The sequence below is a fragment of the Phyllobates terribilis genome, unplaced genomic scaffold, assembly GCF_046119375.1.
Source record: "Phyllobates terribilis strain yellow unplaced genomic scaffold, ASM4611937v1 Scaffold_38__1_contigs__length_12584779, whole genome shotgun sequence".
Lineage (NCBI taxonomy): Eukaryota > Metazoa > Chordata > Amphibia > Anura > Dendrobatidae > Phyllobates > Phyllobates terribilis.
In genome coordinates this window covers 2,690,481-2,718,428 of record NW_027362798.1, presented here as the reverse complement: position 1 = coordinate 2,718,428, position 27,948 = coordinate 2,690,481, and the positions used below count along the sequence as shown (strand labels likewise).

The 27,948-nt window shown below is 45.7% G+C and overlaps 11 non-coding genes and 7 pseudogenes across 11 annotated transcripts; all 18 read right to left on the bottom strand.

Annotated features, from left to right (window-relative positions):
* Window positions 1-3,619: 3,619 nt before the first annotated feature.
* Window positions 3,620-3,798, bottom strand: LOC141183425 (U2 spliceosomal RNA; annotated as a pseudogene).
* A 789-nt stretch (window positions 3,799-4,587) lies between these two features.
* On the bottom strand, window positions 4,588-4,679 carry LOC141183571 (U2 spliceosomal RNA; annotated as a pseudogene).
* A 1,118-nt stretch (window positions 4,680-5,797) lies between these two features.
* LOC141183384 (U2 spliceosomal RNA) lies at window positions 5,798-5,989 on the bottom strand. Its single transcript, XR_012258353.1, has one exon. It is a non-coding gene; the product is annotated as a U2 spliceosomal RNA (small nuclear RNA).
* A 2,445-nt stretch (window positions 5,990-8,434) lies between these two features.
* LOC141183065 (U2 spliceosomal RNA) lies at window positions 8,435-8,625 on the bottom strand. Its single transcript, XR_012258077.1, has one exon. It is a non-coding gene; the product is annotated as a U2 spliceosomal RNA (small nuclear RNA).
* A 1,115-nt stretch (window positions 8,626-9,740) lies between these two features.
* LOC141183275 (U2 spliceosomal RNA) lies at window positions 9,741-9,927 on the bottom strand. The gene has a single exon (XR_012258268.1). It is a non-coding gene; the product is annotated as a U2 spliceosomal RNA (small nuclear RNA).
* Window positions 9,928-10,451: 524 nt separating this feature from the next.
* On the bottom strand, window positions 10,452-10,567 carry LOC141183523 (U2 spliceosomal RNA; annotated as a pseudogene).
* A 1,115-nt stretch (window positions 10,568-11,682) lies between these two features.
* On the bottom strand, window positions 11,683-11,863 carry LOC141183422 (U2 spliceosomal RNA; annotated as a pseudogene).
* An 809-nt stretch (window positions 11,864-12,672) lies between these two features.
* LOC141183525 (U2 spliceosomal RNA) lies at window positions 12,673-12,748 on the bottom strand (annotated as a pseudogene).
* Window positions 12,749-13,863: 1,115 nt separating this feature from the next.
* LOC141183421 (U2 spliceosomal RNA) lies at window positions 13,864-14,044 on the bottom strand (annotated as a pseudogene).
* An 809-nt stretch (window positions 14,045-14,853) lies between these two features.
* Window positions 14,854-14,929, bottom strand: LOC141183533 (U2 spliceosomal RNA; annotated as a pseudogene).
* Window positions 14,930-16,044: 1,115 nt separating this feature from the next.
* On the bottom strand, window positions 16,045-16,235 carry LOC141183062 (U2 spliceosomal RNA). The gene has a single exon (XR_012258075.1). It is a non-coding gene; the product is annotated as a U2 spliceosomal RNA (small nuclear RNA).
* Window positions 16,236-17,350: 1,115 nt separating this feature from the next.
* LOC141183061 (U2 spliceosomal RNA) lies at window positions 17,351-17,541 on the bottom strand. The gene has a single exon (XR_012258074.1). It is a non-coding gene; the product is annotated as a U2 spliceosomal RNA (small nuclear RNA).
* A 1,115-nt stretch (window positions 17,542-18,656) lies between these two features.
* Window positions 18,657-18,847, bottom strand: LOC141183060 (U2 spliceosomal RNA). Its single transcript, XR_012258073.1, has one exon. It is a non-coding gene; the product is annotated as a U2 spliceosomal RNA (small nuclear RNA).
* A 1,115-nt stretch (window positions 18,848-19,962) lies between these two features.
* On the bottom strand, window positions 19,963-20,153 carry LOC141183059 (U2 spliceosomal RNA). Its single transcript, XR_012258072.1, has one exon. It is a non-coding gene; the product is annotated as a U2 spliceosomal RNA (small nuclear RNA).
* Window positions 20,154-21,268: 1,115 nt separating this feature from the next.
* LOC141183179 (U2 spliceosomal RNA) lies at window positions 21,269-21,459 on the bottom strand. Its single transcript, XR_012258181.1, has one exon. It is a non-coding gene; the product is annotated as a U2 spliceosomal RNA (small nuclear RNA).
* A 1,115-nt stretch (window positions 21,460-22,574) lies between these two features.
* LOC141183058 (U2 spliceosomal RNA) lies at window positions 22,575-22,765 on the bottom strand. The gene has a single exon (XR_012258071.1). It is a non-coding gene; the product is annotated as a U2 spliceosomal RNA (small nuclear RNA).
* A 1,115-nt stretch (window positions 22,766-23,880) lies between these two features.
* On the bottom strand, window positions 23,881-24,071 carry LOC141183057 (U2 spliceosomal RNA). Its single transcript, XR_012258070.1, has one exon. It is a non-coding gene; the product is annotated as a U2 spliceosomal RNA (small nuclear RNA).
* A 2,767-nt stretch (window positions 24,072-26,838) lies between these two features.
* LOC141183056 (U2 spliceosomal RNA) lies at window positions 26,839-27,029 on the bottom strand. The gene has a single exon (XR_012258069.1). It is a non-coding gene; the product is annotated as a U2 spliceosomal RNA (small nuclear RNA).
* Window positions 27,030-27,948: the final 919 nt, after the last annotated feature.

Here is a 27,948-nt window from a genome sequence, read left to right as displayed (position 1 = left end):
TCAATCCTCATATTTAATTCTTTGAATTTATTTCTATATATGGCGGCTTTCTTGTAGCCCCATTTTCTGAAAAATTTTTGGATTTCTTGCTTCACCCAATCCCACCATTCTAACACACATGCAAACCTGTTTTTATAGTATCCCCACCTTTCATACTTCTTTTTAAACTCACTCATCACTCTTTCATCCTCTAGCAACCTCACATTCAGCTTCCATACACCCCTCCCATGCACAAAGCTCCCTTTCTGTCTGAACATACCCCTCAAACACTCGTGGTCCGAGAAGGGGACCGCACACTGCTTAAAACTAATGCACTCCAGATTTTTGGAGAAAAGCATCCTGTCAATACGTGACTCGATCCCCCCTCTGTCCGCCCTATATGTAGGTGGTGGATTGTCCGACCTTAAAGTAGCGGCATCTGAAAAAGAAAAATCTGAAATTAAATGGGATAATTTTTTCCCGGTTACATCACCGGTTTCATCCGTAACACAATTAAAGTCACCAACAAAAATGGTAGGAATCTTTCCTGGCAAAAATAACTGAACCTTTTCCAAGAGAGCAAGACGCTCCTCTTTTCCGGTAGGACTATAGATGTTAACTATTCTTACCCGCCACCCCCTATATTTCACTATGGCAATAATGCACCTCCCCACCTCCACCACTGTGTAGCTGTCCATGCTGCACTCTGCGTTCCCCAGCAGGATCCCCACACCATCGTTCTTATTTACATTAGACCCAGACCAGATGTGCTGTCCATGAGGCCAGTCCTGATCGTCCGGCACTTCTGATAATCCACACTCCTGCAGGCAGTAAATGTCTGCTCCCAATGATCTGATATACCTGAGCACAGTACACCTGCGTCCTTTAGATTTCATCTGCCTCACATTTAAGGATAGGACATTAAGTGAAGCTTTGGAAGCCATATCAGAACTTTCTTATGGAGATTTCTACATGTCCCCCATTTCTGTATCAGCCTTGTCCTTCTGGGGGCTGGCAGCCGGACTGGTAACAGGTGAGGGCAGGAACCCCCTCTAAAAAATCGCAATCAGGGGAGAAAACCAAGTCTGGATAAGCCCGCTCACTCATGGGACTTTCACTGCCCTCATCTGCATAATGATAAGCGAGGCTGGGTTTCTTCACAGCATTCCCCCTGGTCTCTTCAGAGGACCTTGCTGCTGCTGTGAAATCCCCCTGCTCCTTTATTTCACACTTAGTGCCACTGGCACTGACACTCTGCTCCTCCTCATCATCTGCCTGCAGCTTGTCCCAGGAGACATGGGGCGTTCTGCTCAGTGCCTCCTCCACATCTCCTTCACCACAGGCAGACACAAGTACTGGGAGCTGCTCGCTGAGCTCCATGTCTAGCTCCGCCCCTCTGACGTCACCGGCTCCGTAGCTCCGCCCCCCACTCTCACTGCAGATACAGAGGCTGCTGCTGGAGCGCTCTGAGTCACAGGGATGGCAGCACTCACAGGTGTGAGATTCAGCAGCTGATTGCCTGAGGGCAGCTGATTACCTGCAGCTGAGGAGGCAAGTAACTCTTCGCTGACAATGGAGTCAGCTCCATGAGGTCGGCTCTGCTGCAGAGCATTGCTACCAGGCATTACAGGGCTGGCAGAGGCAACCTGGGCATACAGCCTGGCTCCACCAGTGCGTGCCCTGCAATCCCTGTACACATGTCCAGACTCCCCACAGCCATTACATACAACAGGGTTGGGGCAGTCCTTTGCACGGTGCCCAGGTAGATTACATTTTCTGCAGAGCATTGCTTCAGGGCAGTTCTCCTGCATGTGGCCATAGGAGTTACATTTGCGGCAGTAAAAGGGGGCTTCAGGGAAAAATAAATATCCATTATTCCTGCCAATGCTGAAATTTAAAGGGGGATAGTGGAAACCCCCAGGGCCCTGAGGGTCTATCCCAAAACGGACAAAGAACTTGTGCTTCCCAGTCCACAGTCCAGACTCCATGCTAACTACTCTGTGGGCATACTGTACATAGGAACAATGTCTTTTAAGGAAATCCGCTATTTCTTCCAGGGGAACAAAGGGATTATGCATGAAAACCACTAAGGGTATGTCCCCTCTGGAATAAAGGACTGTGAAAGTAAGTCCTGAAAGCAAGTCATTGTCAGCATTTTCCCTGAGGGCTCTGTACAGGTTCTGGCATGCACCAACAGAAGAAAAAACAAGCACATACCGTCCCTCTCTCCTGAATTCCTGCAGGCATACGATCTCCTCCTTCTTTACCTTCAGTATGTCATAAAGCACCATATTGACCAGGTATCCCAGTGAAAAATGCATTCTCTTCTCCTGCGCGACCTCGATCCTGAAACCATTACGGACCCGGGCATCCCCGGTCCCTGCGAAGTGGACAACTACTCCCATCCTTTCCAGGTTCGCCTTCTCTCTCCACCACTCCTTTTAGTACAGCATAGCTGTACTAGCCTTTAAATGACCAGACCAGGCATACTGCACTTGATCTTAGCCAAAAGGCCGAGAAGCGATAACCAGAATTGGTTTCAAACTACGGAGCCACCCAAGGATCCTGAAAAGTCCATTTGTGGAGATGAGCTCCTGGACTCCCGTTAAGAAGACATGTTGTCAACCTCTAGATCCCTTACATGCCTGCACTTTTCGGCTTGCTGCTGCTGCAATCCACGCGTTTTAGATCTGCATAACTCCACCTCTTTAAACACAGCACCTTCACCCCCTGCTGTTCCCACCCGCCTCAACACCGTTGGAAGGGAGGAGAACCAATTAAGGCGGGGGGTGGGGTGGAACGAGCAGCTGTCTACCCTTAGCAGGAGGGCTCCTGATTACATACCTCTCCTGCTGCTGCTGCTGCTGGCTGTCCAGCAGCAGACTGAAGGTGGCTGCTGCTGTGCACAGGTATATAAAGGCTCAGAGCCTATTATGACACGCGCAGCCAGCGTTCCATTGCCACATTCCATCTACTGCAGGCAGGATACCTGGCTGGCTGAATGTCGCTGAGAAGCTCACAGAGACCGCCATAAGCAACAGTTTAACAGAATGCCACAGACTAATCAACCAAACTTTTTGGGTTGGGTTCTCTTTTATAGTCTGCAGGCATTAAATGAAAGACGTCAGTGTTCCAGCAGAAGGAGACAACGTTTCAGAAAAGGCATTGTAGCAAACCAAAAAAGAAATTTTAAGCGCAGCAGAGTAACCAGCGCACATACCTGTTAGCTCAGGTGAGTTTAAAAGGCTGCTGTTGATAACAAGGGCATTTGCTAAATAGATGGTGTGTGTGCAACAATATACTGAAAGGTCAATTATATTGTGCAGCTTATCTCACCACCTGTAGTTATTTAGGTGAAAGCTCCAAAATGCTTGCCTAATATGTCTGTTTATCCAAAAGGAAGTAAAAAGGGAGAGCTAGAAAGATAGCATTGCATCACATTACATGGCAATGCAATGCACAGTTGCTGAAGTTGAACCAAAATGAGCTTGTAATCTGGCTTCTGCAACTTTGAACATGAAAAATCCAATGAGGAGAAGAAAAGCAAAGCCAAAGAGTCCATCCCAAAATCCGACAAACAAGCAAAATGAACAAAAAACATTGAATTCAATTCTTTCTGATTTTAGAAACTGCATTAAAGAAGGGGTGCACCGGTCCTGGAGATACTGCAATACCAGGTCAATGCGTGGAGTGGACAGAGCAAGCTCTTTTTCCATCTCCCTGTTCTAAAAATCCATTTAATATATGGTCCCCAGATAGGGGACGTATCAGATATTAAACTGATAAGAACAGATTTTTTTTCCGAAAGCCCGAATTCGTGTACAAAACCCGAGTGCGCTTAAAAAAGTGACAAGTGCCACAAAAAAAGTGCACTAGGATGCTGGTCTTCTTGAAACCCTCTCCAAAAGGAGAAGGGTCCCCCAAACCATTCCCCGTCCCTCCGAGCCAAAAGGCCACAGCGAGGAACAGGGACAAAAAGCCACCTCCAGCCGAAGCCAGAGGCGACCCAATCTTACCCCCAGCACCTGCCCGAGTTCTCACCCGAGCAAGGCACTGGGAGCCAAAGACTGTGCTCCCCTCCCGGAAGAGGGGAGCCAACAACGCTCTCCTCCCGAAAGAGGAGAGCCAGGGGGGTTCAGGGGGGAGCGGAACCTGATGGCCACACACTCCCCCCCTAGACCTGCCAAGAGAGGAACCCATAAGGGAACCGCATCCCGACAAAATCCTAGTAGGACGTGACACACGTGAATAAGTGGACACACAGTGACAAAGAAATTAAATAAATAGTGAAGGTTTCACAGTATAATACTGCCCGGACCTTCGACCGGGAATTGAAAAATTCCCCATCCTAAGGCCAGAAGGCCCGGAATAAGGGTGTGTGCGAAGAAAGAAAATTTGAAGTGCTTGTGCAAATGTGCCATAAACTCAAGTGGGGTTCCCAATCCCAGTGAGTTAAGGCACCCCAGGGTCACCACTCCTGGGGCACTTCACACTTCGGGCTTTCGATCTTTCCCGGCCCAATGGCGTCGATCCTGGGGGGCCATGCTTTCCACCAGATGACTATATTAGCCACCTGGCGTACTAACAAGCGCCTAAACCCCAGTGTGCATAATGTATCAATCTACTAGGGCGGCCAACATCCAAAACCGCCTTTTCGAAAGATACTACACTTGATCTTAGCCAAAAGGCCGAGAAGCGATAACCAGAATTGGTTTCAAACTACGGAGCCACCCAAGGATCCTGAAAAGTCCATTTGTGGAGATGAGCTCCTGGACTCCCGTTAAGAAGACATGTTGTCAACCTCTAGATCCCTTACATGCCTGCACTTTTCGGCTTGCTGCTGCTGCAATCCACGCGTTTTAGATCTGCATAACTCCACCTCTTTAAACACAGCACCTTCACCCCCTGCTGTTCCCACCCGCCTCAACACCGTTGGAAGGGAGGAGAACCAATTAAGGCGGGGGGTGGGGTGGAACGAGCAGCTGTCTACCCTTAGCAGGAGGGCTCCTGATTACATACCTCTCCTGCTGCTGCTGCTGCTGCTGGCTGTCCAGCAGCAGACTGAAGGTGGCTGCTGCTGTGCACAGGTATATAAAGGCTCAGAGCCTATTATGACACGCGCAGCCAGCGTTCCATTGCCACATTCCATCTACTGCAGGCAGGATACCTGGCTGGCTGAATGTCGCTGAGAAGCTCACAGAGACCGCCATAAGCAACAGTTTAACAGAATGCCACAGACTAATCAACCAAACTTTTTGGGTTGGGTTCTCTTTTATAGTCTGCAGGCATTAAATGAAAGAAGTCAGTGTTCCAGCAGAAGGAGACAACGTTTCAGAAAAGGCATTGTAGCAAACCAAAAAAGAAATTTTAAGCGCAGCAGAGTAACCAGCGCACATACCTGTTAGCTCAGGTGAGTTTAAAAGGCTGCTGTTGATAACAAGGGCATTTGCTAAATAGATGGTGTGTGTGCAACAATATACTGAAAGGTCAATTATATTGTGCAGCTTATCTCACCACCTGTAGTTATTTAGGTGAAAGCTCCAAAATGCTTGCCTAATATGTCTGTTTATCCAAAAGGAAGTAAAAAGGGAGAGCTAGAAAGATAGCATTGCATCACATTACATGGCAATGCAATGCACAGTTGCTGAAGTTGAACCAAAATGAGCTTGTAATCTGGCTTCTGCAACTTTGAACATGAAAAATCCAATGAGGAGAAGAAAAGCAAAGCCAAAGAGTCCATCCCAAAATCCGACAAACAAGCAAAATGAACAAAAAACATTGAATTCAATTCTTTCTGATTTTAGAAACTGCATTAAAGAAGGGGTGCACCGGTCCTGGAGATACTGCAATACCAGGTCAATGCGTGGAGTGGACAGAGCAAGCTCTTTTTCCATCTCCCTGTTCTAAAAATCCATTTAATATATGGTCCCCAGATAGGGGACGTATCAGATATTAAACTGATAAGAACAGATTTTTTTTTTTTTTTTTCTTCCAAACACTCAGAAATTAAGTTTTATAATCTTAAATCGTATATCACCAAACTCAAGATTTTAGTTCCATCATCGTGTTTAGATATTATATTTATATTTTTTCATTTGAATTAATATATATAAAGTTAAACATAACAATTCCTTTGCAGTTTCAACAGTTTCCAAACAAATCACCACTGACATTACTTCACCCGGTTTCCCAAACTAAATATCCCCTTTTTCTCTTTTACTTTCCTCCCAACAAAACCCCTTAACTTCTTTTCTTCCTCCTCATGCTCTAACCGCATCTGTTCCCTATCATACTCTTCCTCATCATCTCTGAAAGTCACCACCTTCTCCAACACTTTACCCTTTTCCTCTTTTACTTCTTTCTTTTCACCAGATACTTTCCTTGATCCACAATTTTCCTGTACCGTTACCTTTTTCTTCAATTTCACCTTTAAACTTTCAACTTCTTTTCCCTGCTTATTCTCCTCTATAATTATGGCATCAACTTCCTTCTTCATTTTATCACCAATATCTTCCTTTTGTCCTCCAAAGTTCTTTTCAAAAGTTCCTTTGCTGCTTTCCATGTAACAATACCCAGAACTCCCGTTTACCATAATCCTCCCATTATGCAAATTTTCTTCTCCTGTTGTCCACACCAAAAAACGTCTCTTTCCGTTCCAAATACCAACTTTGTTCCTGTATAATTTCTGAAACTTTACCATCTTACATTTAGATTCCAAAAAAACCATTATCTCCTCTATTTCCACAAACGGATTGTCCATGTAAATTATCACACTCTTCGGTTTCCCCATGAATGATGCACTTACTCCAATTTTCCCAGAATCCTCTTCACTCCAGCCTTTGAAAAAATGAATGCACTTTTCCTCAGAAACTAGAGTCACATCACAAACTTTACCCTGCTTTATTTCTTGCATACAGTAGATATCCTTCTCCAAAACTTCATATTTCCTCAAAATTTCCAGAATCCATTTTTCTTCCAAAAAAGTTTCTTCCGTCTCCCGTTTCACAAAAAAACGTAAGCATCTCTTCTTTTTCCAAAACTCCATCTCAACGATCCGTTTTCCTTCCGTTTTTTCCTTTTAATCCTCCAAATGTTGCCACCACAGCTATGTGTGGCGACAGTTGCCCCCCACAGCTATGTGTGGTGACAAGGTGATCGCCTCTCGTTGCCCAGGGACTAATCCGACTCCCTAATAGCAGCAGGGGGGTTTAGCTCCACCGATAAGTGTAGCGATCCCCCCAGGCCAAGGAGCCGGGTACCCCAAGCGCCTCCCAGCCAAGACCAAGGCAGAAACCGCTGGATCACTGCACTTGATCTTAGCCAAAAGGCCGAGAAGCGATAACCAGAATTGGTTTCAAACTACGGAGCCACCCAAGGATCCTGAAAAGTCCATTTGTGGAGATGAGCTCCTGGACTCCCGTTAAGAAGACATGTTGTCAACCTCTAGATCCCTTACATGCCTGCACTTTTCGGCTTGCTGCTGCTGCTATCCACGCGTTTTAGATCTGCATAACTCCACCTCTTCAAACACAGCACCTTCACCCCCTGCTGTTCCCACCCGCCTCAACACCGTTGGAAGGGAGGAGAACCAATTAAGGTGGGGGGTGGGGTGGAACGAGCAGCTGTCTACCCTTAGCAGGAGGGCTCCTGATTACATACCTCTCCTGCTGCTGCTGCTGCTGGCTGTCCAGCAGCAGACTGAAGGTGGCTGCTGCTGTGCACAGGTATATAAAGGCTCAGAGCCTATTATGACACGCGCAGCCAGCGTTCCATTGCCACATTCCATCTACTGCAGGCAGGATACCTGGCTGGCTGAATGTCGCTGAGAAGCTCACAGAGACCGCCATAAGCAACAGTTTAACAGAATGCCACAGACTAATCAACCAAACTTTTTGGGTTGGGTTCTCTTTTATAGTCTGCAGGCATTAAATGAAAGAAGTCAGTGTTCCAGCAGAAGGAGACAACGTTTCAGAAAAGGCATTGTAGCAAACCAAAAAAGAAATTTTAAGCGCAGCAGAGTAACCAGCGCACATACCTGTTAGCTCAGGTGAGTTTAAAAGGCTGCTGTTGATAACAAGGGCATTTGCTAAATAGATGGTGTGTGTGCAACAATATACTGAAAGGTCAATTATATTGTGCAGCTTATTTCACCACCTGTAGTTATTTAGGTGAAAGCTCCAAAATGCTTGCCTAATATATCTGTTTATCCAAAAGGAAGTAAAAAGGGAGAGCTAGAAAGATAGCATTGCATCACATTACATGGCAATGCAATGCACAGTTGCTGAAGTTGAACCAAAATGAGCTTGTAATCTGGCTTCTGCAACTTTGAACATGAAAAATCCAATGAGGAGAAGAAAAGCAAAGCCAAAGAGTCCATCCCAAAATCCGACAAACAAGCAAAATGAACAAAAAACATTGAATTCAATTCTTTCTGATTTTAGAAACTGCATTAAAGAAGGGGTGCACCGGTCCTGGAGATACTGCAATACCAGGTCAATGCGTGGAGTGGACAGAGCAAGCTCTTTTTCCATCTCCCTGTTCTAAAAATCCATTTAATATATGGTCCCCAGATAGGGGACGTATCAGATATTAAACTGATAAGAACAGATACTACACTTGATCTTAGCCAAAAGGCCGAGAAGCGATAACCAGAATTGGTTTCAAACTACGGAGCCACCCAAGGATCCTGAAAAGTCCATTTGTGGAGATGAGCTCCTGGACTCCCGTTAAGAAGACATGTTGTCAACCTCTAGATCCCTTACATGCCTGCACTTTTCGGCTTGCTGCTGCTGCAATCCACGCGTTTTAGATCTGCATAACTCCACCTCTTTAAACACAGCACCTTCACCCCCTGCTGTTCCCACCCGCCTCAACACCGTTGGAAGGGAGGAGAACCAATTAAGGCGGGGGGTGGGGTGGAACGAGCAGCTGTCTACCCTTAGCAGGAGGGCTCCTGATTACATACCTCTCCTGCTGCTGCTGCTGCTGGCTGTCCAGCAGCAGACTGAAGGTGGCTGCTGCTGTGCACAGGTATATAAAGGCTCAGAGCCTATTATGACACGCGCAGCCAGCGTTCCATTGCCACATTCCATCTACTGCAGGCAGGATACCTGGCTGGCTGAATGTCGCTGAGAAGCTCACAGAGACCGCCATAAGCAAAAGTTTAACAGAATGCCACAGACTAATCAACCAAACTTTTTGGGTTGGGTTCTCTTTTATAGTCTGCAGGCATTAAATGAAAGAAGTCAGTGTTCCAGCAGAAGGAGACAACGTTTCAGAAAAGGCATTGTAGCAAACCAAAAAAGAAATTTTAAGCGCAGCAGAGTAACCAGCGCACATACCTGTTAGCTCAGGTGAGTTTAAAAGGCTGCTGTTGATAACAAGGGCATTTGCTAAATAGATGGTGTGTGTGCAACAATATACTGAAAGGTCAATTATATTGTGCAGCTTATCTCACCACCTGTAGTTATTTAGGTGAAAGCTCCAAAATGCTTGCCTAATATGTCTGTTTATCCAAAAGGAAGTAAAAAGGGAGAGCTAGAAAGATAGCATTGCATCACATTACATGGCAATGCAATGCACAGTTGCTGAAGTTGAACCAAAATGAGCTTGTAATCTGGCTTCTGCAACTTTGAACATGAAAAATCCAATGAGGAGAAGAAAAGCAAAGCCAAAGAGTCCATCCCAAAATCCGACAAACAAGCAAAATGAACAAAAAACATTGAATTCAATTCTTTCTGATTTTAGAAACTGCATTAAAGAAGGGGTGCACCGGTCCTGGAGATACTGCAATACCAGGTCAATGCGTGGAGTGGACAGAGCAAGCTCTTTTTCCATCTCCCTGTTCTAAAAATCCATTTAATATATGGTCCCCAGATAGGGGACGTATCAGATATTAAACTGATAAGAACAGATTTTTTTTTTTGATTGAAGCTGCATCCAAGGCACTGAAAAATGTGACCGAAGTCACACCAAAACAGCGCACGAGGCGAGGATTCATGTGGACCCTTCCCGGAGGAGAGGGTCCCCAATAAACCATCCCCATCCCTCCGAGCCAGAAGGCCACAGCGAGGGTCAGGGATCTCCGATGCTCTCCCTAGCCGAAGCCGGAGAAGAGCCGTTTTCGTGCTCCCAGCTTCCATCTAGGCTGCCACCCTAGTGGAGCTGGAGCCTGTGTTGGTTTCTCAGCCCAAAGCTGACCGGACCTCCGACCGGGTTTATAAAAATTCCCCTTCCTAGCCCGGAGGCCAGGAATAGGGGGGGTTGCTCAGAAAGTATGATTGGCAAAGGTGCGGCGTGCTACGAAGCCAAGTCTTTCTGGGGTTCCCAGTCCCAGTAAGCTTGGACTCCCACCAGGGCGCCTACTCCTGGGGCACATTGCTCCAAAGCCCTCACACTTACCCAGCCTAGTGACTTCGATCCTGGAGGGCCATGTTTTCCATCAGATAACTCTATGAGCCACCTGGCGTACTAACAAGTGCACCAAACCAGTGTGTAATATGCATCAATTTACTAGGGCAGCCCAAGGACAAAACTGCCTTTTCAAAAGATTCTACACTTGATCTTAGCCAAAAGGCCGAGAAGCGATAACCAGAATTGGTTTCAAACTACGGAGCCACCCAAGGATCCTGAAAAGTCCATTTGTGGAGATGAGCTCCTGGACTCCCGTTAAGAAGACATGTTGTCAACCTCTAGATCCCTTACATGCCTGCACTTTTCGGCTTGCTGCTGCTGCAATCCACGCGTTTTAGATCTGCATAACTCCACCTCTTTAAACACAGCACCTTCACCCCCTGCTGTTCCCACCCGCCTCAACACCGTTGGAAGGGAGGAGAACCAATTAAGGCGGGGGGTGGGGTGGAACGAGCAGCTGTCTACCCTTAGCAGGAGGGCTCCTGATTACATACCTCTCCTGCTGCTGCTGCTGCTGGCTGTCCAGCAGCAGACTGAAGGTGGCTGCTGCTGTGCACAGGTATATAAAGGCTCAGAGCCTATTATGACACGCGCAGCCAGCGTTCCATTGCCACATTCCATCTACTGCAGGCAGGATACCTGGCTGGCTGAATGTCGCTGAGAAGCTCACAGAGACCGCCATAAGCAACAGTTTAACAGAATGCCACAGACTAATCAACCAAACTTTTTGGGTTGGGTTCTCTTTTATAGTCTGCAGGCATTAAATGAAAGAAGTCAGTGTTCCAGCAGAAGGAGACAACGTTTCAGAAAAGGCATTGTAGCAAACCAAAAAAGAAATTTTAAGCGCAGCAGAGTAACCAGTGCACATACCTGTTAGCTCAGGTGAGTTTAAAAGGCTGCTGTTGATAACAAGGGCATTTGCTAAATAGATGGTGTGTGTGCAACAATATACTGAAAGGTCAATTATATTGTGCAGCTTATCTCACCACCTGTAGTTATTTAGGTGAAAGCTCCAAAATGCTTGCCTAATATGTCTGTTTATCCAAAAGGAAGTAAAAAGGGAGAGCTAGAAAGATAGCATTGCATCACATTACATGGCAATGCAATGCACAGTTGCTGAAGTTGAACCAAAATGAGCTTGTAATCTGGCTTCTGCAACTTTGAACATGAAAAATCCAATGAGGAGAAGAAAAGCAAAGCCAAAGAGTCCATCCCAAAATCCGACAAACAAGCAAAATGAACAAAAAACATTGAATTCAATTCTTTCTGATTTTAGAAACTGCATTAAAGAAGGGGTGCACCGGTCCTGGAGATACTGCAATACCAGGTCAATGCGTGGAGTGGACAGAGCAAGCTCTTTTTCCATCTCCCTGTTCTAAAAATCCATTTAATATATGGTCCCCAGATAGGGGACGTATCAGATATTAAACTGATAAGAACAGATTTTTTTTTTTTTTTTTGAAAGCCCGAATTCGTGTACAAAACCCGAGTGCGCTTAAAAAAGTGACAAGTGCCACAAAAAAAGTGCACTAGGATGCTGGTCTTCTTGAAACCCTCTCCAAAAGGAGAAGGGTCCCCCAAACCATTCCCCGTCCCTCCGAGCCAAAAGGCCACAGCGAGGAACAGGGACAAAAAGCCACCTCCAGCCGAAGCCAGAGGCGACCCAATCTTACCCCCAGCAACTGCCCGAGTTCTCACCCGAGCAAGGCACTGGGAGCCAAAGACTGTGCTCCCCTCCCGGAAGAGGGGAGCCAACAACGCTCTCCTCCCGAAAGAGGAGAGCCAGGGGGTTCAGGGGGGAGCGGAACCTGATGGCCACACACTCCCCCCCTAGACCTGCCAAGAGAGGAACCCGTAAGGGAACCGCATCCCGACAAAATCCTAGTAGGACGTGACACACGTGAATAAGTGGACACACAGTGACAAAGAAATTAAATAAATAGTGAAGGTTTCACAGTATAATACTGCCCGGACCTTCGACCGGGAATTGAAAAATTCCCCATCCTAAGGCCAGAAGGCCCGGAATAAGGGTGTGTGCGAAGAAAGAAAATTTGAAGTGCTTGTGCAAATGTACCATAAACTCAAGTGGGGTTCCCAATCCCAGTGAGTTAAGGCACCCCAGGGTCACCACTCCTGGGGCACTTCACACTTCGGGCTTTCGATCTTCCCCGGCCCAATGGCGTCGATCCAGGGGGGCCATGCTTTCCACCAGATGACTATATTAGCCACCTGGCGTACTAACAAGCGCCTAAACCCCAGTGTGCATAATGTATCAATCTACTAGGGTGGCCAACATCCAAAACCGCCTTTTCAAAAGATACTACACTTGATCTTAGCCAAAAGGCCGAGAAGCGATAACCAGAATTGGTTTCAAACTACGGAGCCACCCAAGGATCCTGAAAAGTCCATTTGTGGAGATGAGCTCCTGGACTCCCGTTAAGAAGACATGTTGTCAACCTCTAGATCCCTTACATGCCTGCACTTTTCGGCTTGCTGCTGCTGCAATCCACGCATTTTAGATCTGCATAACTCCACCTCTTTAAACACAGCACCTTCACCCCCTGCTGTTCCCACCCGCCTCAACACCGTTGGAAGGGAGGAGAACCAATTAAGGCGGGGGGTGGGGTGGAACGAGCAGCTGTCTACCCTTAGCAGGAGGGCTCCTGATTACATACCTCTCCTGCTGCTGCTGCTGCTGGCTGTCCAGCAGCAGACTGAAGGTGGCTGCTGCTGTGCACAGGTATATAAAGGCTCAGAGCCTATTATGACACGCGCAGCCAGCGTTCCATTGCCACATTCCATCTACTGCAGGCAGGATACCTGGCTGGCTGAATGTCGCTGAGAAGCTCACAGAGACCGCCATAAGCAACAGTTTAACAGAATGCCACAGACTAATCAACCAAACTTTTTGGGTTGGGTTCTCTTTTATAGTCTGCAGGCATTAAATGAAAGAAGTCAGTGTTCCAGCAGAAGGAGACAACGTTTCAGAAAAGGCATTGTAGCAAACCAAAAAAGAAATTTTAAGCGCAGCAGAGTAACCAGTGCACATACCTGTTAGCTCAGGTGAGTTTAAAAGGCTGCTGTTGATAACAAGGGCATTTGCTAAATAGATGGTGTGTGTGCAACAATATACTGAAAGGTCAATTATATTGTGCAGCTTATCTCACCACCTGTAGTTATTTAGGTGAAAGCTCCAAAATGCTTGCCTAATATGTCTGTTTATCCAAAAGGAAGTAAAAAGGGAGAGCTAGAAAGATAGCATTGCATCACATTACATGGCAATGCAATGCACAGTTGCTGAAGTTGAACCAAAATGAGCTTGTAATCTGGCTTCTGCAACTTTGAACATGAAAAATCCAATGAGGAGAAGAAAAGCAAAGCCAAAGAGTCCATCCCAAAATCCGACAAACAAGCAAAATGAACAAAAAACATTGAATTCAATTCTTTCTGATTTTAGAAACTGCATTAAAGAAGGGGTGCACCGGTCCTGGAGATACTGCAATACCAGGTCAATGCGTGGAGTGGACAGAGCAAGCTCTTTTTCCATCTCCCTGTTCTAAAAATCCATTTAATATATGGTCCCCAGATAGGGGACGTATCAGATATTAAACTGATAAGAACAGATTTTTTTTTTTTTTTTTGAAAGCCCGAATTCGTGTACAAAACCCGAGTGCGCTTAAAAAAGTGACAAGTGCCACAAAAAAAGTGCACTAGGATGCTGGTCTTCTTGAAACCCTCTCCAAAAGGAGAAGGGTCCCCCAAACCATTCCCCGTCCCTCCGAGCCAAAAGGCCACAGCGAGGAACAGGGACAAAAAGCCACCTCCAGCCGAAGCCAGAGGCGACCCAATCTTACCCCCAGCAACTGCCCGAGTTCTCACCCGAGCAAGGCACTGGGAGCCAAAGACTGTGCTCCCCTCCCGGAAGAGGGGAGCCAACAACGCTCTCCTCCCGAAAGAGGAGAGCCAGGGGGTTCAGGGGGGAGCGGAACCTGATGGCCACACACTCCCCCCCTAGACCTGCCAAGAGAGGAACCCGTAAGGGAACCGCATCCCGACAAAATCCTAGTAGGACGTGACACACGTGAATAAGTGGACACACAGTGACAAAGAAATTAAATAAATAGTGAAGGTTTCACAGTATAATACTGCCCGGACCTTCGACCGGGAATTGAAAAATTCCCCATCCTAAGGCCAGAAGGCCCGGAATAAGGGTGTGTGCGAAGAAAGAAAATTTGAAGTGCTTGTGCAAATGTACCATAAACTCAAGTGGGGTTCCCAATCCCAGTGAGTTAAGGCACCCCAGGGTCACCACTCCTGGGGCACTTCACACTTCGGGCTTTCGATCTTCCCCGGCCCAATGGCGTCGATCCAGGGGGGCCATGCTTTCCACCAGATGACTATATTAGCCACCTGGCGTACTAACAAGCGCCTAAACCCCAGTGTGCATAATGTATCAATCTACTAGGGTGGCCAACATCCAAAACCGCCTTTTCGAAAGATACTACACTTGATCTTAGCCAAAAGGCCGAGAAGCGATAACCAGAATTGGTTTCAAACTACGGAGCCACCCAAGGATCCTGAAAAGTCCATTTGTGGAGATGAGCTCCTGGACTCCCGTTAAGAAGACATGTTGTCAACCTCTAGATCCCTTACATGCCTGCACTTTTCGGCTTGCTGCTGCTGCAATCCACGCGTTTTAGATCTGCATAACTCCACCTCTTTAAACACAGCACCTTCACCCCCTGCTGTTCCCACCCGCCTCAACACCGTTGGAAGGGAGGAGAACCAATTAAGGCGGGGGGTGGGGTGGAACGAGCAGCTGTCTACCCTTAGCAGGAGGGCTCCTGATTACATACCTCTCCTGCTGCTGCTGCTGCTGGCTGTCCAGCAGCAGACTGAAGGTGGCTGCTGCTGTGCACAGGTATATAAAGGCTCAGAGCCTATTATGACACGCGCAGCCAGCGTTCCATTGCCACATTCCATCTACTGCAGGCAGGATACCTGGCTGGCTGAATGTCGCTGAGAAGCTCACAGAGACCGCCATAAGCAACAGTTTAGCAGAATGCCACAGACTAATCAACCAAACTTTTTGGGTTGGGTTCTCTTTTATAGTCTGCAGGCATTAAATGAAAGAAGTCAGTGTTCCAGCAGAAGGAGACAACGTTTCAGAAAAGGCATTGTAGCAAACCAAAAAAGAAATTTTAAGCGCAGCAGAGTAACCAGCGCACATACCTGTTAGCTCAGGTGAGTTTAAAAGGCTGCTGTTGATAACAAGGGCATTTGCTAAATAGATGGTGTGTGTGCAACAATATACTGAAAGGTCAATTATATTGTGCAGCTTATCTCACCACCTGTAGTTATTTAGGTGAAAGCTCCAAAATGCTTGCCTAATATGTCTGTTTATCCAAAAGGAAGTAAAAAGGGAGAGCTAGAAAGATAGCATTGCATCACATTACATGGCAATGCAATGCACAGTTGCTGAAGTTGAACCAAAATGAGCTTGTAATCTGGCTTCTGCAACTTTGAACATGAAAAATCCAAAGAGGAGAAGAAAAGCAAAGCCAAAGAGTCCATCCCAAAATCCGACAAACAAGCAAAATGAACAAAAAACATTGAATTCAATTCTTTCTGATTTTAGAAACTGCATTAAAGAAGGGGTGCACCGGTCCTGGAGATACTGCAATACCAGGTCAATGCGTGGAGTGGACAGAGCAAGCTCTTTTTCCATCTCCCTGTTCTAAAAATCCATTTAATATATGGTCCCCAGATAGGGGACGTATCAGATATTAAACTGATAAGAACAGATACTACACTTGATCTTAGCCAAAAGGCCGAGAAGCGATAACCAGAATTGGTTTCAAACTACGGAGCCACCCAAGGATCCTGAAAAGTCCATTTGTGGAGATGAGCTCCTGGACTCCCGTTAAGAAGACATGTTGTCAACCTCTAGATCCCTTACATGCCTGCACTTTTCGGCTTGCTGCTGCTGCAATCCACGCGTTTTAGATCTGCATAACTCCACCTCTTTAAACACAGCACCTTCACTCCCTGCTGTTCCCACCCGCCTCAACACCGTTGGAAGGGAGGAGAACCAATTAAGGCGGGGGGTGGGGTGGAACGAGCAGCTGTCTACCCTTAGCAGGAGGGCTCCTGATTACATACCTCTCCTGCTGCTGCTGCTGCTGGCTGTCCAGCAGCAGACTGAAGGTGGCTGCTGCTGTGCACAGGTATATAAAGGCTCAGAGCCTATTATGACACGCGCAGCCAGCGTTCCATTGCCACATTCCATCTACTGCAGGCAGGATACCTGGCTGGCTGAATGTCGCTGAGAAGCTCACAGAGACCGCCATAAGCAACAGTTTAACAGAATGCCACAGACTAATCAACCAAACTTTTTGGGTTGGGTTCTCTTTTATAGTCTGCAGGCATTAAATGAAAGAAGTCAGTGTTCCAGCAGAAGGAGACAACGTTTCAGAAAAGGCATTGTAGCAAACCAAAAAAGAAATTTTAAGCGCAGCAGAGTAACCAGCGCACATACCTGTTAGCTCAGGTGAGTTTAAAAGGCTGCTGTTGATAACAAGGGCATTTGCTAAATAGATGGTGTGTGTGCAACAATATACTGAAAGGTCAATTATATTGTGCAGCTTATCTCACCACCTGTAGTTATTTAGGTGAAAGCTCCAAAATGCTTGCCTAATATGTCTGTTTATCCAAAAGGAAGTAAAAAGGGAGAGCTAGAAAGATAGCATTGCATCACATTACATGGCAATGCAATGCACAGTTGCTGAAGTTGAACCAAAATGAGCTTGTAATCTGGCTTCTGCAACTTTGAACATGAAAAATCCAATGAGGAGAAGAAAAGCAAAGCCAAAGAGTCCATCCCAAAATCCGACAAACAAGCAAAATGAACAAAAAACATTGAATTCAATTCTTTCTGATTTTAGAAACTGCATTAAAGAAGGGGTGCACCGGTCCTGGAGATACTGCAATACCAGGTCAATGCGTGGAGTGGACAGAGCAAGCTCTTTTTCCATCTCCCTGTTCTAAAAATCCATTTAATATATGGTCCCCAGATAGGGGACGTATCAGATATTAAACTGATAAGAACAGATACTACACTTGATCTTAGCCAAAAGGCCGAGAAGCGATAACCAGAATTGGTTTCAAACTACGGAGCCACCCAAGGATCCTGAAAAGTCCATTTGTGGAGATGAGCTCCTGGACTCCCGTTAAGAAGACATGTTGTCAACCTCTAGATCCCTTACATGCCTGCACTTTTCGGCTTGCTGCTGCTGCAATCCACGCGTTTTAGATCTGCATAACTCCACCTCTTTAAACACAGCACCTTCACCCCCTGCTGTTCCCACCCGCCTCAACACCGTTGGAAGGGAGGAGAACCAATTAAGGCGGGGGGTGGGGTGGAACGAGCAGCTGTCTACCCTTAGCAGGAGGGCTCCTGATTACATACCTCTCCTGCTGCTGCTGCTGCTGGCTGTCCAGCAGCAGACTGAAGGTGGCTGCTGCTGTGCACAGGTATATAAAGGCTCAGAGCCTATTATGACACGCGCAGCCAGCGTTCCATTGCCACATTCCATCTACTGCAGGCAGGATACCTGGCTGGCTGAATGTCGCTGAGAAGCTCACAGAGACCGCCATAAGCAACAGTTTAGCAGAATGCCACAGACTAATCAACCAAACTTTTTGGGTTGGGTTCTCTTTTATAGTCTGCAGGCATTAAATGAAAGAAGTCAGTGTTCCAGCAGAAGGAGACAACGTTTCAGAAAAGGCATTGTAGCAAACCAAAAAAGAAATTTTAAGCGCAGCAGAGTAACCAGCGCACATACCTGTTAGCTCAGGTGAGTTTAAAAGGCTGCTGTTGATAACAAGGGCATTTGCTAAATAGATGGTGTGTGTGCAACAATATACTGAAAGGTCAATTATATTGTGCAGCTTATCTCACCACCTGTAGTTATTTAGGTGAAAGCTCCAAAATGCTTGCCTAATATGTCTGTTTATCCAAAAGGAAGTAAAAAGGGAGAGCTAGAAAGATAGCATTGCATCACATTACATGGCAATGCAATGCACAGTTGCTGAAGTTGAACCAAAATGAGCTTGTAATCTGGCTTCTGCAACTTTGAACATGAAAAATCCAATGAGGAGAAGAAAAGCAAAGCCAAAGAGTCCATCCCAAAATCCGACAAACAAGCAAAATGAACAAAAAACATTGAATTCAATTCTTTCTGATTTTAGAAACTGCATTAAAGAAGGGGTGCACCGGTCCTGGAGATACTGCAATACCAGGTCAATGCGTGGAGTGGACAGAGCAAGCTCTTTTTCCATCTCCCTGTTCTAAAAATCCATTTAATATATGGTCCCCAGATAGGGGACGTATCAGATATTAAACTGATAAGAACAGATACTACACTTGATCTTAGCCAAAAGGCCGAGAAGCGATAACCAGAATTGGTTTCAAACTACGGAGCCACCCAAGGATCCTGAAAAGTCCATTTGTGGAGATGAGCTCCTGGACTCCCGTTAAGAAGACATGTTGTCAACCTCTAGATCCCTTACATGCCTGCACTTTTCGGCTTGCTGCTGCTGCAATCCACGCGTTTTAGATCTGCATAACTCCACCTCTTTAAACACAGCACCTTCACCCCCTGCTGTTCCCACCCGCCTCAACACCGTTGGAAGGGAGGAGAACCAATTAAGGCGGGGGGTGGGGTGGAACGAGCAGCTGTCTACCCTTAGCAGGAGGGCTCCTGATTACATACCTCTCCTGCTGCTGCTGCTGCTGGCTGTCCAGCAGCAGACTGAAGGTGGCTGCTGCTGTGCACAGGTATATAAAGGCTCAGAGCCTATTATGACACGCGCAGCCAGCGTTCCATTGCCACATTCCATCTACTGCAGGCAGGATACCTGGCTGGCTGAATGTCGCTGAGAAGCTCACAGAGACCGCCATAAGCAACAGTTTAACAGAATGCCACAGACTAATCAACCAAACTTTTTGGGTTGGGTTCTCTTTTATAGTCTGCAGGCATTAAATGAAAGAAGTCAGTGTTCCAGCAGAAGGAGACAACGTTTCAGAAAAGGCATTGTAGCAAACCAAAAAAGAAATTTTAAGCGCAGCAGAGTAACCAGCGCACATACCTGTTAGCTCAGGTGAGTTTAAAAGGCTGCTGTTGATAACAAGGGCATTTGCTAAATAGATGGTGTGTGTGCAACAATATACTGAAAGGTCAATTATATTGTGCAGCTTATCTCACCACCTGTAGTTATTTAGGTGAAAGCTCCAAAATGCTTGCCTAATATGTCTGTTTATCCAAAAGGAAGTAAAAAGGGAGAGCTAGAAAGATAGCATTGCATCACATTACATGGCAATGCAATGCACAGTTGCTGAAGTTGAACCAAAATGAGCTTGTAATCTGGCTTCTGCAACTTTGAACATGAAAAATCCAATGAGGAGAAGAAAAGCAAAGCCAAAGAGTCCATCCCAAAATCCGACAAACAAGCAAAATGAACAAAAAACTTTGAATTCAATTCTTTCTGATTTTAGAAACTGCATTAAAGAAGGGGTGCACCGGTCCTGGAGATACTGCAATACCAGGTCAATGCGTGGAGTGGACAGAGCAAGCTCTTTTTCCATCTCCCTGTTCTAAAAATCCATTTAATATATGGTCCCCAGATAGGGGACGTATCAGATATTAAACTGATAAGAACAGATACTACACTTGATCTTAGCCAAAAGGCCGAGAAGCGATAACCAGAATTGGTTTCAAACTACGGAGCCACCCAAGGATCCTGAAAAGTCCATTTGTGGAGATGAGCTCCTGGACTCCCGTTAAGAAGACATGTTGTCAACCTCTAGATCCCTTACATGCCTGCACTTTTCGGCTTGCTGCTGCTGCAATCCACGCGTTTTAGATCTGCATAACTCCACCTCTTTAAACACAGCACCTTCACCCCCTGCTGTTCCCACCCGCCTCAACACCGTTGGAAGGGAGGAGAACCAATTAAGGCGGGGGGTGGGGTGGAACGAGCAGCTGTCTACCCTTAGCAGGAGGGCTCCTGATTACATACCTCTCCTGCTGCTGCTGCTGCTGGCTGTCCAGCAGCAGACTGAAGGTGGCTGCTGCTGTGCACAGGTATATAAAGGCTCAGAGCCTATTATGACACGCGCAGCCAGCGTTCCATTGCCACATTCCATCTACTGCAGGCAGGATACCTGGCTGGCTGAATGTCGCTGAGAAGCTCACAGAGACCGCCATAAGCAACAGTTTAACAGAATGCCACAGACTAATCAACCAAACTTTTTGGGTTGGGTTCTCTTTTATAGTCTGCAGGCATTAAATGAAAGAAGTCAGTGTTCCAGCAGAAGGAGACAACGTTTCAGAAAAGGCATTGTAGCAAATCAAAAAAGAAATTTTAAGCGCAGCAGAGTAACCAGCGCACATACCTGTTAGCTCAGGTGAGTTTAAAAGGCTGCTGTTGATAACAAGGGCATTTGCTAAATAGATGGTGTGTGTGCAACAATATACTGAAAGGTCAATTATATTGTGCAGCTTATCTCACCACCTGTAGTTATTTAGGTGAAAGCTCCAAAATGCTTGCCTAATATGTCTGTTTATCCAAAAGGAAGTAAAAAGGGAGAGCTAGAAAGATAGCATTGCATCACATTACATGGCAATGCAATGCACAGTTGCTGAAGTTGAACCAAAATGAGCTTGTAATCTGGCTTCTGCAACTTTGAACATGAAAAATCCAATGAGGAGAAGAAAAGCAAAGCCAAAGAGTCCATCTCAAAATCCGACAAACAAGCAAAATGAACAAAAAACATTGAATTCAATTCTTTCTGATTTTAGAAACTGCATTAAAGAAGGGGTGCACCGGTCCTGGAGATACTGCAATACCAGGTCAATGCGTGGAGTGGACAGAGCAAGCTCTTTTTCCATCTCCCTGTTCTAAAAATCCATTTAATATATGGTCCCCAGAGAGGGGACGTATCAGATATTAAACTGATAAGAACAGATACTACACTTGATCTTAGCCAAAAGGCCGAGAAGCGATAACCAGAATTGGTTTCAAACTACGAAGCCACCCAAGGATCCTGAAAAGTCCATTTGTGGAGATGAGCTCCTGGACTCCCGTTAAGAAGACATGTTGTCAACCTCTAGATCCCTTACATGCCTGCACTTTTCGGCTTGCTGCTGCTGCAATCCACGCGTTTTAGATCTGCATAACTCCACCTCTTTAAACACAGCACCTTCACCCCCTGCTGTTCCCACCCGCCTCAACACCGTTGGAAGGGAGGAGAACCAATTAAGGCGGGGGGTGGGGTGGAACGAGCAGCTGTCTACCCTTAGCAGGAGGGCTCCTGATTACATACCTCTCCTGCTGCTGCTGCTGCTGGCTGTCCAGCAGCAGACTGAAGGTGGCTGCTGCTGTGCACAGGTATATAAAGGCTCAGAGCCTATTATGACACGCGCAGCCAGCGTTCCATTGCCACATTCCATCTACTGCAGGCAGGATACCTGGCTGGCTGAATGTCGCTGAGAAGCTCACAGAGACCGCCATAAGCAACAGTTTAACAGAATGCCACAGACTAATCAACCAAACTTTTTGGGTTGGGTTCTCTTTTATAGTCTGCAGGCATTAAATGAAAGAAGTCAGTGTTCCAGCAGAAGGAGACAACGTTTCAGAAAAGGCATTGTAGCAAACCAAAAAAGAAATTTTAAGCGCAGCAGAGTAACCAGCGCACATACCTGTTAGCTCAGGTGAGTTTAAAAGGCTGCTGTTGATAACAAGGGCATTTGCTAAATAGATGGTGTGTGTGCAACAATATACTGAAAGGTCAATTATATTGTGCAGCTTATCTCACCACCTGTAGTTATTTAGGTGAAAGCTCCAAAATGCTTGCCTAATATGTCTGTTTATCCAAAAGGAAGTAAAAAGGGAGAGCTAGAAAGATAGCATTGCATCACATTACATGGCAATGCAATGCACAGTTGCTGAAGTTGAACCAAAATGAGCTTGTAATCTGGCTTCTGCAACTTTGAACATGAAAAATCCAATGAGGAGAAGAAAAGCAAAGCCAAAGAGTCCATCCCAAAATCCGACAAACAAGCAAAATGAACAAAAAACATTGAATTCAATTCTTTCTGATTTTAGAAACTGCATTAAAGAAGGGGTGCACCGGTCCTGGAGATACTGCAATACCAGGTCAATGCGTGGAGTGGACAGAGCAAGCTCTTTTTCCATCTCCCTGTTCTAAAAATCCATTTAATATATGGTCCCCAGATAGGGGACGTATCAGATATTAAACTGATAAGAACAGATACTACACTTGATCTTAGCCAAAAGGCCGAGAAGCGATAACCAGAATTGGTTTCAAACTACGGAGCCACCCAAGGATCCTGAAAAGTCCATTTGTGGAGATGAGCTCCTGGACTCCCGTTAAGAAGACATGTTGTCAACCTCTAGATCCCTTACATGCCTGCACTTTTCGGCTTGCTGCTGCTGCAATCCACGCGTTTTAGATCTGCATAACTCCACCTCTTTAAACACAGCACCTTCACCCCCTGCTGTTCCCACCCGCCTCAACACCGTTGGAAGGGAGGAGAACCAATTAAGGTGGGGGGTGGGGTGGAACGAGCAGCTGTCTACCCTTAGCAGGAGGGCTCCTGATTACATACCTCTCCTGCTGCTGCTGCTGCTGGCTGTCCAGCAGCAGACTGAAGGTGGCTGCTGCTGTGCACAGGTATATAAAGGCTCAGAGCCTATTATGACACGCGCAGCCAGCGTTCCATTGCCACATTCCATCTACTGCAGGCAGGATACCTGGCTGGCTGAATGTCGCTGAGAAGCTCACAGAGACCGCCATAAGCAACAGTTTAACAGAATGCCACAGACTAATCAACCAAACTTTTTGGGTTGGGTTCTCTTTTATAGTCTGCAGGCATTAAATGAAAGAAGTCAGTGTTCCAGCAGAAGGAGACAACGTTTCAGAAAAGGCATTGTAGCAAACCAAAAAAGAAATTTTAAGCGCAGCAGAGTAACCAGCGCACATACCTGTTAGCTCAGGTGAGTTTAAAAGGCTGCTGTTGATAACAAGGGCATTTGCTAAATAGATGGTGTGTGTGCAACAATATACTGAAAGGTCAATTATATTGTGCAGCTTATCTCACCACCTGTAGTTATTTAGGTGAAAGCTCCAAAATGCTTGCCTAATATGTCTGTTTATCCAAAAGGAAGTAAAAAGGGAGAGCTAGAAAGATAGCATTGCATCACATTACATGGCAATGCAATGCACAGTTGCTGAAGTTGAACCAAAATGAGCTTGTAATCTGGCTTCTGCAACTTTGAACATGAAAAATCCAATGAGGAGAAGAAAAGCAAAGCCAAAGAGTCCATCCCAAAATCCGACAAACAAGCAAAATGAACAAAAAACATTGAATTCAATTCTTTCTGATTTTAGAAACTGCATTAAAGAAGGGGTGCACCGGTCCTGGAGATACTGCAATACCAGGTCAATGCGTGGAGTGGACAGAGCAAGCTCTTTTTCCATCTCCCTGTTCTAAAAATCCATTTAATATATGGTCCCCAGATAGGGGACGTATCAGATATTAAACTGATAAGAACAGATACTACACTTGATCTTAGCCAAAAGGCCGAGAAGCGATAACCAGAATTGGTTTCAAACTACGGAGCCACCCAAGGATCCTGAAAAGTCCATTTGTGGAGATGAGCTCCTGGACTCCCGTTAAGAAGACATGTTGTCAACCTCTAGATCCCTTACATGCCTGCACTTTTCGGCTTGCTGCTGCTGCAATCCACGCGTTTTAGATCTGCATAACTCCACCTCTTTAAACACAGCACCTTCACCCCCTGCTGTTCCCACCCGCCTCAACACCGTTGGAAGGGAGGAGAACCAATTAAGGCGGGGGGTGGGGTGGAACGAGCAGCTGTCTACCCTTAGCAGGAGGGCTCCTGATTACATACCTCTCCTGCTGCTGCTGCTGCTGGCTGTCCAGCAGCAGACTGAAGGTGGCTGCTGCTGTGCACAGGTATATAAAGGCTCAGAGCCTATTATGACACGCGCAGCCAGCGTTCCATTGCCACATTCCATCTACTGCAGGCAGGATACCTGGCTGGCTGAATGTCGCTGAGAAGCTCACAGAGACCGCCATAAGCAACAGTTTAACAGAATGCCACAGACTAATCAACCAAACTTTTTGGGTTGGGTTCTCTTTTATAGTCTGCAGGCATTAAATGAAAGAAGTCAGTGTTCCAGCAGAAGGAGACAACGTTTCAGAAAAGGCATTGTAGCAAACCAAAAAAGAAATTTTAAGCGCAGCAGAGTAACCAGCGCACATACCTGTTAGCTCAGGTGAGTTTAAAAGGCTGCTGTTGATAACAAGGGCATTTGCTAAATAGATGGTGTGTGTGCAACAATACAGTTATATGAAAAAGTTTGGGCACCCCTATTAATCTTAAGCTTAATGTTTTATAAAAATTGGTGTTTTTGCAACAGCTATTTCAGTTTGATATATGTAATAACTGTTGGACACAGTAATGTTTCTGCCTTGAAATGAGGTTTATTGTACTAACAGAAAATGTGCACTCTGCATTCAAACAAAATTTGACAGGTGCATAAGTATGGGCACCTCACCAGAAAAGTGACATTAATATTTAGTAGATCCTCCTTTTGCAAAAATAACAGCCTCTCGTCGCTTCCTGTAGCTTTTAATGAGTTCCTGGATCCTGGATGAAGGTATTTTTGACCATTCCTCTTTACAAAACAATTCCAGTTCAGTTAAGTTTGATGGTCGCCGAGCATGGACAGCCCTCTTCAAATGATCCCCCAGATGTTCAATGATATTCATGTCTGGGGACTGGGATGGCGATTCCAGAACATTGTAATTGCTCCTCTACATGAATGCCTGAGTAGATTTGGAGCGGTGTTTTGGATCATTGTCTCGCTGAAAGATCCATCCCCTGCGTAACTTCAACTTTATCACTGATTCTTGAACATTATTGTCAAGAATCTGCTGATACTGAGTGGAATCCATGCGTCCCTCAACTTTAACAAGATTCCCGGTGCCGGCATTGGCCACACAGCCCCAAAGCATGATGGAACCTCCACAAAATTTTACTGTGGGTAGCAAGTGTTTTTCTTGGAATGCTGTGTTTTTTTGCCGCCATGCATAACGCCTTTTTGTATGACCAAACAACTCAATCTTGGTTTCATCAGTCCACAGGACCTTCTTCCAAAAAGAAATTGGCTTCTCCAAATGTGCTTTTGCATACCTCAGCCGACTCTGTTTGTGGCATGCTTGCAGAAACGGCTTCTTTCGCATCACTCTCCCATACAGCTTCTCCTTGTGCAAAGTGCGTTGTATAGTTGACCGATGCACAGTGACACCATCTGCAGCAAGTTGATGCTGCAGCTCTCTGGAGGTGGTCTGAGGATTGTCCTTGACTGATCTCACCATTCTTCTTCTCTGCCTTTCTGATGTTTTTCTTGGCCTGCCACTTCTGGCCTTAACAAGAACTTTCCCTGTGTTCTTCCATTTCCTTACTATGTTCCTCACAGTGGAAACTGACAGGTTAAATCTCTGAGACAGCTTTTTGTATCCTTCCCCTGAACAACTATGTTGAATAATCTTTGTTTTCAGATCATTTGACAGTCGTTTTGAGGAGCCCATGATGCCACTCTTCAGAGGAGATTCAAACAGGAGAAAAACTTGCAAGTGGCCACTTTAAGTAGCTTTTCTCATGATTGCATACACCTGGCTATGAAGTTCAAAGCTCAATGAGGTTACAAAACCCAAAAAAGTGCTTTAGTAAGTCAGTAAAAAGTAGGTAGGAGTATTTAAAACAAGAAAATGATAAGGGTGCCCATACTTATGCACCTGTCAAATTTTGTTTGAATGCAGATTGCACATTTTCTGTTAGTACAATAAACCTCATTTCAAGGCAGAAACATTACTGTTTCCAACAGTTATTACATATATCAAACTGAAATAGCTGTTGCAAAAACACCAATTTTTATAAAACATTAAGCTTAAGATTAATAGGGGTGCCCAAACTTTTTCATATAACTGTATACTGAAAGGTCAATTATATTGTGCAGCTTATCTCACCACCTATAGTTATTTAGGTGAAAGCTCCAAAATGCTTGCCTAAAATGTCTGTTTATCCAAAAGGAAGTAAAAAGGGAGAGCTAGAAAGATAGCATTGCATCACATTATATGGCAATGCAATGCACAGTTGCTGAAGTTGAACCAAAATGAGCTTGTAATCTGGCTTCTGCAACTTTGAACATGAAAAATCCAATGAGGAGAAGAAAAGCAAAGCCAAAGAGTCCATCCCAAAATCCGACAAACAAGCAAAATGAACAAAAAACATTGAATTCAATTCTTTCTGATTTTAGAAACTGCATTAAAGAAGGGGTGCACCGGTCCTGGAGATACTGCAATACCAGGTCAATGCGTGGAGTGGACAGAGCAAGCTCTTTTTCCATCTCCCTGTTCTAAAAATCCATTTAATATATGGTCCCCAGATAGGGGACGTATCAGATATTAAACTGATAAGAACAGATACTACACTTGATCTTAGCCAAAAGGCCGAGAAGCGATAACCAGAATTGGTTTCAAACTACGGAGCCACCCAAGGATCCTGAAAAGTCCATTTGTGGAGATGAGCTCCTGGACTCCCGTTAAGAAGACATGTTGTCAACCTCTAGATCCCTTACATGCCTGCACTTTTCGGCTTGCTGCTGCTGCAATCCACGCGTTTTAGATCTGCATAACTCCACCTCTTTAAACACAGCACCTTCACCCCCTGCTGTTCCCACCCGCCTCAACACCGTTGGAAGGGAGGAGAACCAATTAAGGCGGGGGGTGGGGTGGAACGAGCAGCTGTCTACCCTTAGCAGGAGGGCTCCTGATTACATACCTCTCCTGCTGCTGCTGCTGCTGGCTGTCCAGCAGCAGACTGAAGGTGGCTGCTGCTGTGCACAGGTATATAAAGGCTCAGAGCCTATTATGACACGCGCAGCCAGCGTTCCATTGCCACATTCCATCTACTGCAGGCAGGATACCTGGCTGGCTGAATGTCTCTGAGAAGCTCACAGAGACCGCCATAAGCAACAGTTTAACAGAATGCCACAGACTAATCAACCAAACTTTTTGGGTTGGGTTCTCTTTTATAGTCTGCAGGCATTAAATGAAAGAAGTCAGTGTTCCAGCAGAAGGAGACAACGTTTCAGAAAAGGCATTGTAGCAAACCAAAAAAGAAATTTTAAGCGCAGCAGAGTAACCAGCGCACATACCTGTTAGCTCAGGTGAGTTTAAAAGGCTGCTGTTGATAACAAGGGCATTTGCTAAATAGATGGTGTGTGCAACAATATACTGAAAGGTCAATTATATTGTGCAGCTTATCTCACCACCTGTAGTTATTTAGGTGAAAGCTCCAAAATGCTTGCCTAATATGTCTGTTTATCCAAAAGGAAGTAAAAAGGGAGAGCTAGAAAGATAGCATTGCATCACATTACAT